Genomic DNA, 20,574 nt, shown 5'->3' on the forward strand with positions numbered 1-20,574 from the left:
CGCGTGAGTATTGCAACTCGTCGCCGTCGGTCGACTTAATACGAATTAAATTATTATTATCATCGCTATTAATATTATTGTTCGCGACACGTAACTGCTATATCATTATATATATATTATTATAAACGACTGAGTTAGCGTATACGAGCAAGGTCGACCGGACTCGATCGACGTGTCATTATAATTTATATCTGAGTACAAGCAATGATTTATTAATTCCAATCATCGTCGTTATTATTATTATTATGATTATTTATATATAGTTTATATTTATGTTGTAGGTACCTACCTATTATTATTTTCACGCGGACGAGGAAACGCGCCGCGCCGGCCTGACATCAGGAAGTAAACCGAACGACGCGGTCTCTCCCGAGCTGCACATTATTTGCTATATATATATATATATATATATATAAGAAAGCTATATATAGTTAGGTATGTAGGTACCTATATACAGGCGATCGCATTCCGTAAAGTAATAATTTATAATGTTATGGCCGATTATACGCTTTATGCAGCTTAGGCACAAGGTGATTCTTTTAACAATATAAACTATACAGTCATTCTCCCCGTAAATCTATGTGTTTTTAAACATTTTTTAAAAATTAATTCTATATATAGGAGGTTCTTTTTGTGTACTATAACCACATAACATTTTTTTTTAAACAAGTGATGATTTCATCGTATAATATATTTCAAGTTCTTATCGCTATCGTTTTTTACGTTATTTGCGTTTTTAATGATAACATAGATTTCTGATTTCATATTTCGAATACTAATAGTGCTTTCCGAGGATTTCGATGAATTGAATTCCTAACAAGCAGATATATTATACTTGATTATAGTTGTATTCGTATCTAAAGTTTAGATAAGTCCATTTATTGTTTTGGTGGCCCGAGCTATTTAATATCACCTATGATGTCTAAAATTTAAACGCTATTAATATAAACTTTAAGTTCTAAGTTAAAAGTTAAAAGTTTTAGCATTTCGTTCTACTGGCATTTCTGAGGTTGGCCCGATTTTAACTTTTGACAATAGTCTGTAAGTAACATACGTATATATAATTTGAATTTTAGCCAAGTAGCTCCTGATTTATTAAACTTTTAAGTTTAAGAAAAATAGTATATGATAAAAAGTTCAGAAGGTATGAAAGTATATGATGATTAGAAAATTATAGTAATTAACATTACCTAATCATATGGTAAAAATTATCAGAGTCGTAAAATAAGTTAACTATATAGTACTATATCGAATATTACATAGGTTAGGTATATATTTTATACTTTACATATATCTTATATGCATATATAACCTTTATAAATATTATTCTTAGTGCATAAGTACACATTAATAACTCAGAAATAGTACCTATTTAATTTTGATTTAGGTGTGTCAATATTTGCAAAAATATCATCTGATTAAAAAAAAGGAATTTAATTTAAAAAATTATTTTATATCATCACAAAATGGTATCAAATAATAAATATTCAAATATTTGAAAACATGGTCAGCTACGTATATAGACATTTAAAATTTACAAAAATAAAAATTATAATGAATAGATTATTAAATAATAAAATAGTAATGGGCACGTTTGGTGAATCATGGTTGGTAAAATATTGTATTTTATTATCGGTTTGAACTTAATGTGTGCAACTTTTCAAACGTAGCTCATTAAACGGTTATTATCTGGTAGGTATTAACATATTTATTTTAACGTATTATTGTATAGATGAAAAAATTGTTCACTGTCACACATATTTTTAGTAAAATTCTAATGTCCGAGTTTTACAGCGGCTTTAAGCTTTATACATACCATAAATGTTATATCCTTTAAAATATTACACGATTCAACAAGAAAATCTCAATGGTCTGAGTTTGAAATTTTACCGGAATAGTAAGTTAAATATTCGCAAAAAGAAAATGTTAATTTTGCTGACGAGACCGGCTACTGATCGCTTCGGTGTATATTTGATGTATTTTGGATTTTATGATTAAAGAAGTTATTGTCGTTTAGATCATTTTTCCTAAATTCATTTTGAACCAAAAATATTATTTTCATTCTTTTTTTGCTCGTATATTTAATATTTCGTAATATCTTCATAATTATATTATAAGTGTAAAAATTATGTTTTGCATAAATGTAAGTATATGTTTTTATCATGAATATCCATACATCCGAATTCTATAACGCGTAACCACGCATTTATTATATGAACTTATCTTCTTTATTATAGTATATTTACCAAAGAGTGTATTTTCTCTTTTTTAATTTCGAATTCATACTTAATTTTTGTGTTTATCGTTTGAATATATCATATACATATAATTATTTTAATTAAACAAATAATAATTATATATTTTATATGTTATATGTTATAATCTAATCATTAAATTTATGAATTTTAAGTTGATGTTTTAATTTTGTCTTCGTATTCCACTTTTAATATAGTTATAACCTAACCAGTATAATATATTATACGCTAATAAGTAATAATTATCACCAATGAACCTATTTGTATCAGCTTGTATTTAAAATTAATTATGTCAGTAAATTCTAAAAAATGAATGATTATGATCAAAATATTGCTAAATACTAATACTTATGTATTATATGTCATGTATAGCTAGTATCTATATTTTAAATCAATTTTCGATTTCAATTTGTCCTTGAACAACTTGAGATACAAACCAAAAAATTCTAGAATGTATTTTTAAATAAGATACATTTATCACCTAAACATTGAAGTGAAAAGATTTCAGTTCAGAAGAGACTCAAATGGAGACACGGTTTGGCCAATTGGTCACGATTATTATCCATTAATATTCTACACTATGTATGAACAACGAAACGTAAGCCTGCAATGGTATAAATGCATTTTTTCAAGGAGTTTCGCCTTAAATCAAATTAAAAAAGATTGATATAATACATTGTCAACAATATGAATAAAATATTTAACTCGCGTTATAATGTCATTATATAAAATCTTAAAATGTTTGGTTATCATGCAATCCTGACCATAAAGGTATTTCAATACATTATTCTGATTTCTGACATTATCCTAATTGTACTGGATTAACCATTACTTACATACTTTAGTGTAATGTAGATTCTATAATAGATTATGTGACTGAATGTTTTAAAGAATATTATATACTATTAGTATACCATACCTGTATGATATATTTAGTATTTACCTAAGGAATTTATGATTCGATTACTAACAAAAATGAAATAAAAATATTATTGATATAAGATTAGTATCAACATTGATTATTTATAATTATAATCAACGATACCAATAGTGTAGCTGGATTTTTTTTAAATAAAAATAAAATGTATACATTTAATAATACTTATAAACTATTTAATTTATTTTTTATTACCTAGTTATATATTGTTGGGTAAATGAAGATATATTTGCCAGTGTTTGCGTCTAAAAAAATTAACGGATTAACCTAAAGTCATGATATTTCCACACGTAATAATTATTAATGATTAACAATATAATATAATATACATAAACTCATCGAACGTGAATAAACCTCAAAGTAAAAGTGTGAAAACCCAAAATTTATTATTCGCGAACAGCAATACGAACATCACGTAAAAAATGAATGGCGTGTCTTGTTGCTTCAGAGTTCAGACAAACATCTTCACTGCAGATCTAACAAGGACAAAGGATATTATAAGTTCAATTAATGTCGTAATACAATATATAATCTTATGTGAGGATGATTTATTTTGTTTTTAATTAGTCCCGATTTAAACTATTTAAAAAACAATAAATAATATAATAGATCTTTAAGAAAATGGTTAAGTCGTGTAAACGCGTGAGATGCTTAATTTTAAATTTAAATTTTTAATTAAATTCGATTTGTAATTTTCTTGAAATCAATGCGACCTGTTTACAAATTACTGACGTTTTCTATACTTTTATAAGTTGTAGGTACATATATAAAATATAGACAACAGATATAAAGTATACAACACTACAGTACTATATGTATACCAATAACACACTACTGCATTTGCATATCCACAATAAATTTTCGGGCTCTGATTTACTACTCCGAAAATTTATTATCAAAGAAAAATTGCATCATTATATATTGTATTAAATAAAATGTCTTTCGTTCCAAGCTCGACTCATGGACTAAAAAGTTCATATACATCGGTATATGCAAAACCTGCACGGTTATAATAGGAACTTTTATATTGGCATTTCGGTTTCCTCGGCACAAGTGCAGGTCATCTATACGGTACTGTATATTATTATTTTTAATTTAACGCAATAACTACCTATAATGAATCATTATTAATTTATAAATGATATTCATTATTAATGATAACATTATACAATGTATAAGCGGTGTATTGCATTTTATCGACACATTATTGGAAAATGATGTTAAGCTTTAGAACCGTATTACCGTAATATTTCATAACATTTTGCAAATAATTCAAATTAGAAATTTCGAAATTTATTGAATTTAGTTAATATTTATAAATCCAATGATGTTGAGAGTGCCGTAGTGGTGCAATTTAAAATCATTTGACGCCCAAAACGATAAACTTAAATTATGTTTAGAGAAATAACACGCTAATCACCAAAATTGTAAAAAACTCGTATGATAAAATGTTATCCAAAAAAAGTTTAGCGTTGCAAAATGTCAATACTAGAAAAATTGTCAATGATGTATTTATTTAAAAAAATAAGAACACAATAAACTATATGTGATGGAGATTATCTCATAGCATAATTTTATATATCGTATAGTTGTATATCATCATTACCAGCTTAATATGCTATAATGTATCTACTACCTATACTATATACATAGGTATAGGTACTTAGATGCATTATGTGTATTTTTCTATCATTATAGATTCGATGAATTTTTAAAATGCACCTATACATATAATATATAATAGGTATAGAATATTCCTATGGAAAATTCCCACATTACTAATTTAAATTTGGTTGCAGAATCGTAGTTGCTCAACTTTAATGCTTAATATTTTTAATATTTTTTTTTTTTTTTTAAATTAACTTTTTGTTTAATATTTGAAAATGATATAATTGTTTGATTAAGGTCGTAAAATGACGAAACAAGATGTGTAGGTATAATTCTACTGAACATTAGGCAGAAACAAGGCCATCATACCTATATAGGATATATATCTATGTCTACACCACTCTCCGAGTACAAGCGGAAAATACTGAAACATGAATAGTCCTTTACTGAAATCTCAAATATCTTTATTCATTATAAAACATATTATTGTCCATGTATTAACAAGGATGTATATAAATACAAAATATAATATGCATACGCAGTGATTACAATCTCAATAACATAATACTATGGACTTATTACTAATATAGGTAGTACTATTTAGTTTGGAACTAGCAATACTCAGGATAACATTTTAGAACTAATAACAATATATTTATTTTTATAACTGATAATTTTTTTCACGATTGTACGTGGGTTTATATAATATTGATTGTACTGTTAAAGTGTCCCCAAATGCCTTCTGGTTTTATATGCCTTAAAAAAATATAGAGCAATAATTGAAAATAATTATAAGAGATTAAATATTCTAATTTGAACAGAAAATATACAAGATACGAATCGATATTATGATCTATAAATAATTGATTATTTTTTAAGTAAAATGTCTTTATGTTTTAATATTTAGAACTTTTATGAACCTATAATTAAGTCCAATAACGAGGGACATCGTCAGTATAACACTCAAAATATTAGACGTAAAAATTATTATTTTACTGAACACAATAATGTTGAGTATGATATTATTGTACTATTACTAAAGAGTAAACTATTTGTGTTACTGTAATAATTACATTTTCAAACATTAATAAAACAAAAAGCACATTTACACTCGTAAATTGCCATGACTCGATTTAGGCACGACGCGTAGGCATAAAAGTTATACTTAACAACGATTGCCTCCATATTTAGAAATAAGAAAATAAATATCATTTTAAATTTTAATAAAATGGGTGTCCTAACGATATCTGAATGATGAACACAAAATACTATGTAGCCAAAAAATATTCACAGTCATATACAAAACATATTATGACTATATTATATATAATTGTAAGGTGTATAATTATACAAATCAACGAGCACAAAATACAAACATTTTGTTGTTATGACAATATTTAAAAATAGTTTAGGTACCTATACGTTTTTAAATCTAGATGTATAGGGTGATTCGCAGAACATACAACTCACTTCCCTTTTCTGAAGAATTTTTTCAAATTCAGATTTTTATAATTTTTAAATGTATTTATTTTTAATTATTTTTCAATAATTTAGATTTTTCATACCATTTAAGGATTGATCCGTGGTGATACAAAGTTATTTTTTCAACTAATGGTATAATATTTCTTAAAAATGGTTTTTCATAAAACAGATAATAGATTAATATTCAATCTAAATAATAATATTAGTATATTCTTTAATCGGTAAATCATCCATTATATGTAAGCAAGCCCGGGTGAACATGGGTCTAAATGTTGCTTTTGGTTTAAGCAGCATATATATATTTTTTTTTTTTTTGTATAAGGTATGCATTATTATTATACAATAGATATTGAATTAGTGTAAGGGGCTGCATCCGAGTTGGGTCCCAAATTTAAAATTGCTACACTAGATGGGTCCCGAATTATTTTAGGTACTACACTAGTTGGGTCCCGGGTTTTGTAGGTACTACACTAGTTGGGTCCTGAATTATTTTAGCTACAACATTAGTTCTTGAATATTTTTTGGTAAGTACTACACTATACTAACATTTTCCTTCCCATTTTAACAGACTTAGGATTTTCTATAATCTATTTTGACCACAGGTATGGTTAAAAATGTTTTTACATTTTTTTTTTTTGTTTCTTTCCATTAAAATATAAGTTATTAGAATTAAATCACTTTTGTGTTGGTAAAAATATTAAAAATGTTAAAAACCAAGTATAAAAATACATACTATATGTATAATACAAATATAGCCATATAGGTGGTAAATGAAAAAATATTAAAAATGTTAAAATAATTATATGATATAAATACAAATAAAATAATATTTTTTGAAAAATCACATGTGTGTTGGTAAAAATGTATACGACATTAATTTTACAAACTTAATAGATGACAATATGAATAAAAAAATTGCAGGAATAATCAATCGATTTTATTTTGTAAAATTAATGTCGTATAAATTTTTACCAACACACATGTCACATGTGATTTTTCAAAAAATATTATTTTATTTGTATTTATATAATATAACTATTTTAATATTTTTTAATATTTTTACTAACACAAAAGTGATTTATTTTTCATAAAATTCTGATAACTTATATTTTAATGGAAAAGAAACAGAAAAAAAAATGTAAAAAACATTTTTAACCATACCTGTGGTCAAAATAGATTATAGGCAGTCCTAAGTCTGTTAAAATGGGAAGGAAAATGTTAGTATAGTGTAGTACTTACCAAAAAATATTCAAGTACTAATGTTGTAGCTAAAATAATTCAGGACCAAACTAGTGTAGTAATACTATAAAAATCAGGGACCGAACTAGTGTAGTACCTATAAAAATCCGGGACCCAACTAGTTTAGTATCTGCGATTAGTCACTAGTACTTGCAGGGACCCAACTCGGATGCGCCGGTGTAAGGGACTGATAGGTAGGTACACATAAATTTATAAACATTTTAAGTTTACGAGCACCTCTTTACGTCTATGTGATTATGTATACCTACTTATAATTTATATATAACCAATAAATAAATATACAACACTAAGGATCCCCAATTGTTCAGTAATTTACAGGATGGTTCTATGTTTAAATGAAGCGTCTCGGTTTCCCGATAAAAGATACAAATTGACACTTTTGTCCCATATTTTAAATAATCCATCACGTATAGGTAATTAACATAGTCCATACGAATACGATTATTGTTTATTTAAAATTTTTTTTTTTTAATTTAAGTTTTTCTCATTCGTTTAAAACTCTCAAATTTAAATACTGATTGCCGATTGGTATTGTATTTATTTTTTTATTAATATTAAAGGCTTCAACAGCTAGGTCATTAGCCTGATTGTATTTATTATAAAGGGAAAAAAAATGAAATGTTACTTCGAGTTAAAATATAATTTTGGGTTCCAAATGTTAACTAAGAAGTAAGAATTTATAAAAGAAATATCAAAGATTTAATTTTATAGTACGTATTTATTAATTAATAATTATTAACATAAAGGTCTTAATATCCAATATTCTTATATGTTTTCAGGTTCAAAACACCTGTTAAGTATAAACCTAGACCTGCATAGTGAAGATCAACTTTAAATGGTCGGATTTTAACTTTTGCATTTTGAGGGACTATCCTCTTACCTCCTTCCATTAATTAACATCCATCATTTTAATTACAATTATAGACGTGATTTTAAATGTCCAGTATTTATTAAAAAATAAATCTGGAATCTCTTATCAATAAATAATATAACTTTCGATTATTTTTAAAAATGATTATTATTTCTCTTATAATATCTTCCAGAGTGAATTTCCTATAAACATCACGGAAGTACCTATCTATATATATGATCAATGTAGATGGAAAACGATAGCGACCTAAGAACAGGCAAAAAGCGCATATAAAATGACTCGTGTCTACGTAAATATTTTATGCATACAATATTACTTATTAGGTAATATTATCTTCATCATTCGCCGGTGAAAATAACCAACAGTAAAATATCGACGATTATTGGAGCCCGAGGGGACGAAAAATAAACGATTTATCACAAAAATGACACAACATCTATTTATGTGCACAAATTAGTGTTAGAATAATTGGACGAGGTTTTTTTTCCACACAAGTCATGTTGAGATATCAATATTCCAACAGTAAATTCGACTTGTATGAATATATGATGTTTAAAGAAAAATGGATGCATTACATAATTATTGGATAAACGGTTAAATATATATGTATATATTATTGATAACGCGCGCTCGGACGTTCTCAACCCTGACCCAAAATATTTTTTTACGCACTATTCTAAGTTCTCACAAATCTCTGCAAACAAATGTATTATAATCTGCGTATACCTATAAATAATAATTAGTAACATTATACAACTTCACGTAGAACTGTAGAAGTTGCATACGTTTCGCAGTTTACGACATTTTGTTTAAATTATATAGACAATAAACATCACGATGGATGCATAAAAATTTGTTATTTTTTTAAACTCCATAATATATATATATATATATTCGCTTCGTGTAAATTTTTTCCCTTACCATAACATGAGATATTGGGTAGCTATTGGTGATTATGTATACCAACTTATTACTCTGGTACTCGCCCAACGCGAGTGTCATAATTATAATACTTAGAACAAATAGGTAGGTATTATAATGACTATATAATTTAGATATTAATATATTATATAGGTATATGTATGTAGGTACAATGCAGTTGAATTTAAAAATATTTATTTTATTGCCGACCTTCGTGCTTTTATTTTATATATGTTCGAGTTCATGGATCTATTTTATAAACGAAAAAAAAAATACATATTTTTTATACTCGAGTATTAATATTATCCACTGGACCGTATAAACAATGACTGCAGTATGACTTATGTATATATAATACTGTAGGCAGTCACAGTCGTCTACATCACTCTATATAGGTACACAGTCCGCAGGATAAAATAACCGTCAGAATAATTATCAGTCGAATGCCTATTGAGAAAAGGCACTACGACAATATCATAAAGGTTTTTATCGACATAAAAGTTGGTTCGATTGTATATACGACACACTACTATAAGTATATACTATATATACATATATAATGAATAGATAGCACAAGGACTTTTTTCAATGTCAAACGCTGGAACGCTACACGCGACGTATACATCTGGTAAGTTATAATAATAGCTTACACATTTTATTATCTTAAACCCATTTTAGTATTAGTCCTGTATTGAAAGCGAACGTTAATCGTTTTATCGAAAACAAAATAATAAAATACACTATATAAATGAAAAGAGTTACCGATAGTTGTATTCGTAACTATATATGTATAGTATCCAACATGTTTATATTATGTACTTACGTGAATCTAAAAAAATTGTAATTTTAAAATTATATTTTAAACTGTATGGATATTGGATAATGATTCAAATGTTGTGCCCAATATTAAAAAATTGTCCACTTCTCATATATAAGACACTAGTATATTAAAGTCTTAATCTATATGCATAGCAGTGTGCACAATAATTATAGCTCTTGTGAAAAAAAATATTAATGTTAAAGGCCAATAACCTTTGTTGTTGAGGCTCATTTAAAAAAATAAAAATAAATAAATAATTATAGTATTAAACTCATAATGTGATGTAAATCTAAGTTAAATAAATAAATAATTTATAATACCTATATTATTATATGGAACAGAACTATGTACTTACTATACTTTGTTACTTATATAACTACAAGACGTGTATCATACAACATCTTTGTAAAATACTATGAAATCTGTTGAATCGTGGGCACAAGCTTATTTGTTTTTTGTAAATAAATTAATAAATATAAATAGCTAAAAAAATATAATATGATAATTTTTTCATGACAAAAAACTTAATGAGTAAAATGGCTAAATATTTATCGTTTTAAAGAATTTGCGATGCATACAAATTTTATAATACCTAGATCCTAGATACATGGATTATTGGTTGATTAGTGTGTTTTATATAACTCCTATAATATTATATATTATGTAAATCTAAGTTTTATGTTACACGTAAAACAAGCATATTTATAATACATAACAGAATTTTCAAATAATAATTAAGTCAAATCAACAATGGTAAAATATAGTAGGTATATTGAAAAATTATAAAAAAATCACTGAACCACGACAACGAAAGTCGTGATGGACGAGCACAGCGGGCAATAATAAAACAATCGACTTTACTGCTGATTGACAACTGCAGTAATTTGAAAATTTTCTTTTGATATGCCTCAGCTGACATAATTATACCTATCCACGTCTTGTATTTTTTTTTAATATGATATACCTTACTACCTAACTTATTGAATTGATAATCCCCGTTTTCAAGGATATTCCCCACTTTTATTTAAACCTTAAATTAAATACTTCAAAAATTAAAATAATTTCTAATAGTATATTTTTTACCATCGGTTGTAACAGGTTATTGTCCCTATTGTTAATATTTCATTAGAATGTAATTTTCTACTGTAAAGTAATAACTATTGGATTTGCCCTCCCCCCATGCTAACATTCCGCCTTCGTGGTGAAATGTAATACATAACAAGAAAATAAATTTGCGCTTTACTACCACACAGTGACATATATATACGTCATGTTATATATATATTATTATAACATACATACGACATACCATTTGCCTATTACCTACTGGATACGGTATATATATATATATATATAAATAGGCCTATATCGCCAAAGGCGACCAAATGGCCGATATAATAGAATTATAGAACGATTATTTAAATTTGACCCACCCGCCCACAGTAAATGCCACCCTAAAAAATCCCGGTGACCATTGTCAACAATACGAATAGTTGTAGCCTGTATCTGCAGTGTATGTATTTTTATTGTTACTCAATGGAAAAATATTTTCTCAGTAGATCTTGATAAAAAAAAAAGTTTGATCACTCTGCCGTTTAATACAATATTACATTATTAACATTACCAACTCTTGATTTCAAGTTGTGATATTCGAACCTAAAATTATATAGTTATTATTAAAAAACAATTCATCTACCTTTTATAATATGCCCGAGGAAACGGTAACAAATTTAATATTTATTTTACCCCCGAACCATGTCGAGGTTTTAAAACTTACGTACCTACCTAATGATTATTTTGAATTTGCATGATATCGCCATATCGATCTTATTAAAATAATTAATGGCTTTTATTCTGTACTGATACACGCACAACCAGTACATTGGCCACTAAATTTATCTTACATATACATTTACGATTTACCGTTTGAAAATTCTATTTTATATTGTTTATGATAATGGAAAATGTATGAATACAGTGTATAATGTATATTGTATATAGGCATAGAACAAATAATATCAGATCTAGTCGTTGGTTAAACTATATTTTCTAATGGGTAGTATACGACATAGTAACGATATTATAACGAGTACCGACTTGGTGTTGAGCAACTATTTACAAAAGTGTTTGTTTATATTCCTTTTTACCTATACTCGTACCAGTCGCAAGCTACCTCAACACCTACGCGTGTGTGCCATATTCCAATATTTGTATTGCTAATAACTAATAACGATTATAATAAGTCGTGTGTTTTATACTCTATTATGTCTATTCAGTCTATTATATAAAGTAGTATTGTAGTAAACTAGTAAGTGGGTACTATCATATTGTACAGTGGACACTTTTAAAACGTTTTATAACACGCACCGTTCGACTAAATATTTACATATTATATTATATTGTATGAAACATAATAATATTATATCGGTCGACACGATAGGTGTACCTACCTACGTTTAAATGTTTAAAGATACGGAGAGCTAATTATCGACATTCGACAGTTATTATTTTATTCATGTTATGCTTACCGTTTAATCGAATAATAAACTACGGTATTTATTACGCTCGATTTCTGAAAACAGTTGTCGTCAACAGTAGTCAGTAATATTAATGTTTATTTATAAATTACAATATTATTATTACCTATGTTGTGTAGGCGGTTTCGTGTTGGTCAACGCGTATTGTCGCTAGTTAATAATGCGTAAAATATGTAGTACAAAATGTATAATCAATGGTACTACTATTGTGTTTTCTTCGAAACATCCGTCGTAATCTGACTTTTTGCTGAATGACATGACAGTTATGTGTATATTAATATTATAATCACATCCCGTATAATCGAAAATAAATAATGTAAAGATGCAGAGCCATAGAGAACAGAGATAAAACCAATATCACATAACTTATCAGTTTACGATGACACAATATTATATCTGTCTTTGTCAGATAATAGTAACTAAGTCTTCATAGAATAAGATAACACATTATTATAATATACATAATACATATTGTTATAATGTTATCAATATCTCGAGAAATTTGGTTGATAATAAATAATAATTAAATATATGTAATAAGTTTTCAAGTTGATTATAGACCTAAGTTAGATATATAGTTTAAGTTTATAGGTTCAACAATGCTGTATAAAACTTAACCTAATCCAGTAATCCATAATAATTACGATTACAATCAATCGAACAAACTCCCGATACACATAAAACTTTAAAATAGTAATGGAAAATAATGATTATTAATAATATAATATATTATTAACGTAATAGGTTGTATAGAACAATGCTTGTTGCACGGCAGTTGCAGCTTAGACATGTAGAAAATGTAAACTATTTGTGTTCAGTATTTATAATACGTATTTTCATTATTTTGCTATCTTCGTTTTTTAATAAGTCTGAAGTCCTGTCTCCTGCGTATTGAACAACATAGTATACAATGCATTCGTGTTAATGTCTAATGTCTATCGACCTTGCTTTAAAACATATATTTTTCCCTCTATTCGACATAATTAATTCCATTTATTGTTTTGAAAACAATACAAATTTTAACTTCGAATTTGCACGAAATATTGCACATAACAAACTACAGTGCAGGTACCTAGTTACTATGTAACTACACCGTGTGTATACTGTGTACTTATAAATGACTTACATTTTTATGTATTTTTTATTTTATTTTTGTTTGTAAAGGTTTGTGTGTTGATCTTGATTTTCATTTATAAACGACTTAACCATTTGCTAATAGCAAATTGCTATTACCGACAAAAATAACATGAGAACTGATATACAAATCAACCTCTATATAATTAAAACATAGTTTTCAGTACGATATAATTGCTTAAGCGTGGTAAACGTAACCGTATAAAATGTGTGTAGTTGTTAAAATTAGTTTTGTAAAAAGTTTGAATCTACAGGGTGATTCTTTTATCAAACAACACTTATATGGTGTTTGTGTGTAAATACCACCTAACATACACCTATAGCACACAAACACCACCCAAAACCACCCAACTTTGGCAGGCTATATCTTGTAAACGGATTAACGAAAAATGAAAATTCATTGAAAAAATAGCCTTTTTAGTTTATGAAATTTTAAGTATAGGTTGTCATTTGAAAATCAAAAGTTGATAATGGTTAACCTGATAAATATAAGGGTGAATATATTTAAAAAAATATATAGTTCTAGAACAAGATGGTTCTAAAATTTTGAAAAAAAAAAATTTGAAAAAAATCCATAGTTTTTGAAATAATGAGTGTTGTTTGATAAAAGAATCACCCTGTATATCATCTATGTTTCATCTGCACAATTTCGGCTTTAGCATACACGAAAAGCGTTCAAATCCGTTCAAAAGACAACAAATGGATTTTTTTAAATTGATTGGGCTCTGACGCGCTGAGTATAATATACGAGTATATATATAGTGTATACTGAGTTTATACGATTCAGAACTAAAGTCTCCGTCTTATTGTTGTACTATGTTGTACTGTAGGGTAGGAATGTAATATATAGTATATTCAGTGATTCAATATTATCCCAATGTTTCATGTGCTCCAATTATACATAATATATTTAATTTAATCACGAATTCACGAGACATTTTCTGGTCAATCGTAAAAAACATATAGCGTAGGACCGAGTGATGGGGTGAACAATACATATTACTATATTTATATAGATAACAATATTATATATTATAATATAATCAATCAGCCGGTTAATTATTATGTATTGCATTCAATATTCATAATATATAGGTAGATCTATAAACTCGGTCAAAATTACTTAGTTTATAGCTCTATATGATTGCATATATATATATAAAGGTATTTATTGTATGGGTATATTCATTTATAAATTTATAATATTATGTATACAGATAATAATGTATATATTTTACTGTTATTTAAATTATTTGGTAAACGGTACACGGCCAGTATAGGACGTTAGGTTAGATTGTGTTAGGCCATATATACTCGTTATGCGATTTATATATACCATGTACATCGTATATATGTCAACTACGACGAGTATATTTACCTACCCGTATAATAACATTATGTATGTTATATATATGATTTCACGCGTTTTCGGTAGGTATATGTGCCAATCGCGTGCGAATGCCGCGGTATACATACAAAATAATGTATACCTATATACTAAATAGTTTTGTAATTCGCGTAATAATAATTATACGTCAGTGTATCTATTTTTTGATCCATAATGTACAGGTGCTGTAGCGCACGAGGCAGTCGAAGACGGTTCAGTGAGTTTTTTAGTGATAATAATAGTAATATTGTACCGCCAATTTGATATTTTTCTTTTCGTAATAAATAGCTGATATATAGGTACCCACACACATCTATATAATATGTATACCTAGATGTCTAGGTACACTATACGTCTATATACATGCGTACTACTTTTGACGTAATAGCCGCATGCGCTTGCACAATAGTATCGTTTCTTGCATATATTATTATTATACACGCGTCGTTATCTCGGCGTAATTATCTCGATATAATGATTGCATTTAATATAATATAATATTATTATTATTATTATTATTGTACCTATCAAGTACATATCAGTGTATCAGTTTGGGGGCCGGTATTATTATTATTGTTATTATTATTATATTGTCATTGACCGTTGCACCACTGCGATGACGACTCATCCAAACTAGAGATGGATGGACGGCCGCGATCCCAATCGCATGCCTGTATAACGTATAGCATATTATTAAAGTTTTGCCTTCGAATTCGACGACCGTCGCGTTTATGTCCGCCGATGAAATTCCTCTTGGTGGAGATGAGATGATGACGATGCAGTTGCCAACATAACATGAAATTATGCATCATAATATATTATATATATTAGTAAATTGTCTTGTAGCAGTTGTAGCGTATGCCGCGTATTACATATCATAGAAACATATATACAGCAGGGTGATTTATGTAGTTTGACGGGAACCACTCAACATACTCGGTCAATGTTTGGGTTTTTTTTTTTAAGATTTCTTAAAACGGCGAATTGTTATGCTAACAAGCTTTCTGTTCAAAACCCTATACATTATTATAGTTTATAGATCTCAAAACTAAAAATCCCACCCCATACAATATTACATAGCTGGTCATTGTTAAAATTAAAAATCACTTAAAATGTAGTTAGGTTATATATATATAATAAATTGCGATAGGGTATAGACTGCGTATTGCATGCAAACAATTATTATATTTTGAAATTTAAATCATGTAGGAAAAACTTTTAAACAAATAAAAATAGGTATACCAAGACCATGCACAATATTGCAACTTGCAGCGTTGAAAAAAACAAACTACACAGTATGTTGATTCGCGTGTAAATATTTTATAAAAAATTTATGACATCAATAACTTATGCAGCATGTGCGACTTTTCGATAAATTAAAATAATACAAATATAAAAATACCGTATTGCACACGTTATGATGCGATATCACAACATCGTCATCCTTGGTCACGAACGACTGGTCGCGTCTATCGTGTGTGGAAAAAAAAGAATAAATATTAAAATAATAAAAATTAAAAAAAAAAAACACCTGTAAAAGATAAAAAAAAATCAGTGTTTATATAGAAATATACCTCCTATTATATGTGTATACACATCACAGCTTATAAGTCCTATATATTGTAATGCAGCTGCAGTGTATAAAAATAATAATAACAGTATACCTACGACTGTTGTACAGGAACGTCGAGGTCGGCCAGATTTCCTGCGTGGTATAAAGTTAGTGAATATATATATATTACGTAGTATATAACTATACTGCAGCAGTACCTATATCGCAGCATCGCGCGCACATCGGCCCGAGTCGTCGTCGTCGTCGCCACCGTCGCCGGGTGAAGGACTGACCCCCGTCACAACGAAGTATACTCGTAATAACATCATAAAATTAATATTAAAAAAAAATGTATATACATACTATTACAGAGGTGTATATACATATATATATGTAAATTATAGGCTGGAAAGGGAGTAATACATTATTATTTTTTTTTTTTGCATAATACACCCAAACGCAATTAGCTCTTAAAATGAGATTTACGAAATGAAAAAACGTGACGGAAGGTTTGCGCGCACAAAGGAAACGATTAGCTGTAGGTGTAGGTATACATATATATACTATATTTAGTACTATACAATACATATTATACTTAATAGGTACGTGTATTTAATTCGTGTCAAAGCGCGTAAAAAACGATCGGGAAGAAATTAGATCGCGTGATCGTATTTATTATATATATATTATGTATATATTATATAGATAAGCCATTATTAGGTAAATATACTTAATATGTTTAAGTGTGTCCTTCGATCATGTCTTCTGCAAATTTCTGCAGCGTGCAGTCGTAACATATTTCGTTACATTCAACACAGAAATCAGAACATTTAAGAAAAAATATACAGTATAAATACACACTTTATGATTGACCAACACAGCATCTCTATTAAATTTTCAGCTAGGCCTAAAAAACTATTACATAATAAAGTTATTATAAAATGACACAGCACTGCAATTTGTTCGACGTTATCGTTTCAAAAAAAGCATTCATATACTATCAATCATCTTCAAATCATACGCTTTAGTAAATTACTCGAGTACATACATTATTATTAATCAAAATGTAAAAATAATATTATATCAGTTGTAAATGTGTCTTTTTATTGACATATCTCTTTTGAAATAATAATGCCCATTGCTCAATTCCTCAAGTAGGTAACGGAAAACTTATCCATATGGATATAGAAACTTTTCCCTGAATAACAGTTAATTAATAACTACTTTATTGTACTATTTTATTATAATATATCATATTCATATGTTTTAACGTGATGAAGATGTTTTAACAAGTGATTTTCTTATTTCATATAGTTTATCTATTTTTTTTTTTTTGTTTTCTCGAAATCCATTACCTTTAATAGTTCATTATACGCGAGTAAGTAAAAAAAATACTATGTGAACGAATATACATATTATCATAGTTATCGTTTCACAAATATCGACGAAAATCTCGCTTCAATTCTACGTTTTCGAACCGGATCATTGTAGTCAGTGGCGTATCTAGGGGGGAGTATAACCTTCCCCCCCCCGAAATTCTTAAAAAAAAACACTAATAGTTTGGAAAAAGGATAAAGTGCTATTACACAGTACAGTGTATAGTGTGTATACTTTATATAATAAAAGCTCTATTTATGCCATGGCAGTGACACTGTAAATACCTTCATTTTATTTTCCCGTTTCGTCTAATATGTTTCGCTACGGCCGACGAGCATATCTTATCTTTATTATTTATTACAATCAATGTGTTTAATATTATATTTTAGTGTTTTACTCACTGCTTAATACTCACTAGTCGAGCCATACGTGTTGTTTAAACAATTAATATAAAACGAGTCTAAAATCCCAAAACAATATTTTTAATTATTTTGGGCCTGCATAAAAAAAAAAATTTCCGAAGTCGATACTGTACTACCAAATGAGATGTCCATTAGTCTATCATTTTTTATAAATTTGTTGGCAACTTTATCATAAAAATCTAAATTTTTTTTTTATTATTAATACAATATTAATATTATTATACATATTGTAATTAAAATAGTATAAAATGCACTTAAAATAGTTTTTAATTTAATTTTAGATTCTAAGTGGAGCGAGGAATGTATTGGTTTTACAATGATGTTTATTTATTTTTATTTTTATTCTGTATACACCTTTTCTTCCTCTAAACTTGCTCAAAAGTATCAAGTGTAGCATCTTTTCTGAAAGGTAATGTTCTTGAGCTGGTACTTTAGAGAGATAATTTTTCGAAACATACGATTTCATGATTTTATAATATTAAATAATTACGGACGATGTTTGTTTTTTTTGAAATTATAACAATACATATAATTAAAATAGTATAACATATCCTAGACTGATAAACCGTCTCCACTCAGAATCATTTTTCGTATATAATGATATTACATCATTGAATTCAAATTTAATACCATCCATTACAGTAACCCACTAATTGTAACCTCCTGTACTGCAGAGCGATTTACTTACCTGCTTTTTTATATTGATATTATAGGATGTTATGCCTATTAGTACATTACATTTTAGTATTTTACATGTATAAAAATGTGTTTATTTAATAAAAAAAATGTTGATATAATTTTAATTTCACGTGAAACATTTTGAAAATTGTGTAAAACAAAAAAAAATTTCAAAGCTGTTAATTGGTCGCATAGGCACAAATAGTGTTTGAAATCTGGGGGGCTGAAGCTGTAGCTCAGATCAGGATACTGAATACTCTTATGATGCTTTTAAATTAAATAATGTGTATTATGTAGTAAAATGATTTGTTTTGGGGAGGGGGCTATAGTAATTCTTAGGGACTAAGCCCCTCTATCCCCCCTATTCGTGCCTATGATTGGTGGGATTCAATTAAGAATACTGGAAAATAAACTAAAAAAAGAAATAGAAAATATATGATCTAAAATTAATTTTTTTTTAAGTTAAATAAACGAATTAATTTAAACTAGTTTTTTATTTCATATATAAATTTTTTTTTAATAATCTCCACCGAAAAAAAACCTGGATACGCCACTGATTGTAGTTACCTAGTATCTATGATCTGCTTACCAATGTCCAATATATTATGCAGTATTAAAGTGATGCTACAATCGCCTAGAGCAAATAAAACTGGTATTCTACACCTAATAATATTATGTTTGTTTTATACCGCTGTTTAACGGGTCACGGCGTCGAATTGTTCTCTTCAAATTGTAATATTACAATGACGACTACTACGAGGGTCGACCATTTGATAAAAACTCCACGAAACCAAATAATTATGATGTATTATACCTAACATAATAATCGTAGATACGAGAATATAATTTAACAGATGTATGCAGTCGCAATAATGATTTCACAATTCAACGGAATTTAATGACAACTGACCGTTGTGAGGTGATCAAGTTATATATAAATTTATTATAATATATGGGAACCTTACCTGGTTAGTGGCTACCTACACCTAGCTATACATGCTGACATTTTATATAAAAAAATGTATATTTTGGTTCTATCAATCAAATAATTTGATATATACATTTCATCCTTAATAATATATAATAAGTAATAATGATATAAGCAATAAGCATTAAGCATATAAGGTAACCAAACCAATCATTGTTTCTGAATTCTGACACTTGTCATTTTGCAGTGAATGCAAAATCTATATATCTTATACACTAAAATACTAAATACTAAAAGTCTATTATACACCATCCACCATCTATCATATTGTAAACATTTAGGTATGTATGAGAACACCTCAGATTGATAGTGAGTATACACACTACACTATAGAATATAGGTAGA

General features: G+C 27.7%; 1 protein-coding gene across 1 annotated transcript in view; it reads right to left on the bottom strand.

Moving 5' to 3' along the window:
* Positions 1 to 20,574, bottom strand: part of mol (dual oxidase maturation factor 1 mol) — a 69,154-nt gene that overhangs the window by 37,269 nt on the left and 11,311 nt on the right. The window lies entirely within an intron of this gene.

Source organism: Diuraphis noxia, unplaced genomic scaffold (genome assembly GCF_037042655.1).
Source record: "Diuraphis noxia isolate RWA-SAM2 unplaced genomic scaffold, SU_Dnox_SAM2 contig0003, whole genome shotgun sequence".
Lineage (NCBI taxonomy): Eukaryota > Metazoa > Arthropoda > Insecta > Hemiptera > Aphididae > Diuraphis > Diuraphis noxia.